This window comes from Pteropus vampyrus, unplaced genomic scaffold, assembly GCF_000151845.1.
Source record: "Pteropus vampyrus isolate Shadow unplaced genomic scaffold, Pvam_2.0 Scaffold203, whole genome shotgun sequence".
In the NCBI taxonomy this organism is placed as follows: domain Eukaryota; kingdom Metazoa; phylum Chordata; class Mammalia; order Chiroptera; family Pteropodidae; genus Pteropus; species Pteropus vampyrus.
In genome coordinates, this window is record NW_011888984.1 from 1,092,559 (window position 1) to 1,096,078 (window position 3,520).

Consider the following 3,520-nt stretch of genomic DNA (forward strand, 5'->3'; position numbering starts at 1 on the left):
AAGACACACACAGATTGAAAGTAAAGGGATGGAAAAAGATATTTTGTGCAAATGGAAATGAAAAAAAGCTGGGGTAACAATACTTATATCAGACAAAATAGACTTTAAAACAAAGACTATAATAAGAGACAAAGGACATTACATAATGATAATGGGATCAATCCCACAAGAGATTAAAACCCCAGTGAACACTTATGCACCCAACAATGGAGCACCTAAGTATATAAAGCAAATATATTGACTGACATAGTAATACAGAGAGATCACTAGTAACACAGTCTTAGTAGTCATCGACACCAATGGATGGATCTTCCAGACAGAAAATCAAGAAAGAAACAGTGGCCTTAAATGACACACTAGAGCAAATGGATTTAACTGATATTTTTAGAGCATTTCACCCTAAAGCAGCAGAATATACATTCTTCTCAAGTGCACATGGAACGTTTTCCAAGATAGACCATGTTAGGCCACAAAACAATCCTCACTAAATTTAAGAAGATTGAAATCATAGCAAACGTCTTCTCCAACCACAACGGTATGAAACTAGAAATCAACTACGAGAAGAAAACTGAAAAACACACAAACACTGGAGGTTAAATAACATGCTACTAAACAATGAATGGGTTATCAGTGAGATCCAGGAAGAAATCAAAGGTACCTTGAGACAAATGAAAGGGAAAACACAATGATCCAAAATCTATGGGATACAGCGAGAACAGTCCGAAGAGGAAAATGCATAGCAATACCAGCCTACTTCAAGAAACAAGAAAAATCTCAAATAAACAGTCTAACCTTACACTTAAAGAAGTAGAAAAAGAACAACGAACAAAGCCCAAAGCGAGTAGAAGGAAGGAAATAATAAAAATCAGAGTGGAAATAAATGAAATAGAGTCTTAAAAAACAAACAACAGTACAAAAGGTCAATGAAACCAAGAGCTGGTTCTTTGAAACAAGAAACAAAATTAATAAACCTTTAATTAGACTCATAAAGAAGAGAGAGGAGGATCCAAATAAACAAAATCAGAAAAGAGAGAGAAGTGACAACTGACTCCACAGAAACACAAAAAATTATTTAAAAAATGCTACGAGCAATTGTAGGCCAACAAATTGAACAATATAGAAGAAATGGATGACTTCCTAGAAACATACAATCTTCCAAGACTGAGTCAAAAAAAAAAAAACAAAAACAAAACCCAGAAAATCTGAACCGATTACTACTAACAAAATTGAATCAGTAATCAAAAAATTTCTCACAAACAAAAGTCCTGGACTAAATGGCTCACGGGTGAATTTTACCAAACATTTAGAGAAGAATTAACACCAATTCTTTTCAAACTATTCCAAAAAATTCAAGGAAGGAATGTTCACAAGCTCATTTTACAAGGCCACCATTACCCTGAGCCCAAAAACCAAATAAAGACATTACAAAAGGAAGGAGGAGGGGTGGGGAGGAGGAGGAGGAGGATGAGGAGAGAGAAAATTATAGGCCGATATCCCTGATGAACACAGATGTGAAAATCCTCAACAAAATATTAGCAAATCAAATTCAGCAGTACATTGAAAATATCATACGCCATGATTAAGTTGGATTTATTTCTGGGATGCAAGCTTGGTTCAGTATCTACAAATCAATTAATGTGATACACCACATCAACAAGTTGAAAGATAAAAATCATATGATCATATTAATAGATGCAAAAAAAAAAATGTTTAACAAAATCCAGCATCGATTTGTGATAAAAATTCTCAGTAAAGTGGGAATAGAGGGAACAGAGTTCAGCATAATAAAGGCCATATGTGACAAACTCACTGCCAACATCATATTCAATGGAGAAAAGCTAAAAGTGTTTTTCATGAGATCAGGAACAAGACAAAGATGTCCGCTTTCACTTCTTTTAATCAACATAGTATTGGAAGCCTTTGCCACAGCAGTCAGACAAAAAAAAAAAAAAAAAATTAAAATGCATCCAAATTGAAAAGAAAAGAAGTAAAACTGTCATTATTTGCAGATGACATGATACTATATATAGAGAACCCTAAAGATTCCACCAAAAAACTGTTAGAACTGATAAATGAATTCACTAAAGTGGCAGAATACAAAATTAATATTCAGAAATCGGTTGCATTTTATGCACTAATAATGAAACATCAGAAAGAGAAATTAAGAAAATCCCAGTTACAATTGTATCAAAAATATCTAGGAATAAATTTAATGAAGGAGTAAAAGACTTGTTCTACGAAAATTACAAGTCATTGAAGAAAAAAGTTGAAGAAGATACAAATAAATGGAAGCATATGCCTTGCTCATGGATAGGAAGAACTAACATTGTTAAAATGTCCATACTACCCAAAGCAATCTATAGATTCGATGCAACCTCTATCAAAATACTAATGGGGTTTTTCACAAAGCTAAAACAAATAATCAAAAAAATTATATAAAACCGTAAAAGACCCCAAATGGCCATGGCAATCTTGAGAAAGAAGAACAAAGTTGGAGGTATCATGTTACCTGATATCAAACTATACTACAAAGCTATAGTACTCAAAACAGCATGGTACTGGCATAAAAACAGACACCTAGATCAATGAAACAGGATAGAGAGCTCGTAAATAAACCCATGCCTATATGGTCATTTAATCTATGACAAAGGAGGCAAGAATATACAATTGAATAAAGACAGTCTGTTCAATAAATGATGTTGGGAAAATTGGACAGATACATGCAAAAAAGTGAAACTGGACCATCTTATTACACCATACACAAGAATAAATTCAAAATGGATTAAAGAGTTAAACATAAGACCCCAAACCATAAAACTCCTAGAAGGAAACAGGCAGTAAACTCTCTGACATTGCTCTTAGTAATATTTTTTTTCCTGACATATCTTCTTAGGCAAGAGAAACAAAAGAAAAAATAAAGAAATGGGACTACATCAAACAAAAAAGTTTTTTTTATAACAAAGGAAACTATCAACAAAACAAAAAGACAATTGACTGATTGGGAGGAGATATTTGCCAACGATACATCTAAAATTGATAAAGGGGATAATATCTAAAATTGATAAAGCCTCATACATCTCCACACCAAAAAAGCAAACGATCCAATTAAAAAATGGGCAGAGGATCTGAATAGGAATTTCTCCAGAGAGGACAAACAGATGGCCAATAGACATATGCAAAGATGTTCAACATCATTAATCATCAGAGAAATGCAGATATGTCACCTCACACATGTCTATCATCAATAAATCAAAAAATCAGTGTTGGTGAGGATGTGGAGAAAAGGGAACCCTTGTGTACTGTTGGTGGGATTGAAAATTGGCGCAGCCACTATGGAAATAGTTTAAAAATAGAACTATCATGTGATCCAGCAATCCCACTTGTGAGTATTTATCTGAAGAAAACCAAAACGTTAATTCGAAAAGATATATGCACCCCTATGTTCACTGCAGCACTATTTACAATAGCCAAGATATGGAAGCAAACTAAGTGCCCATCGATAGACAATTGGATAAAAAAG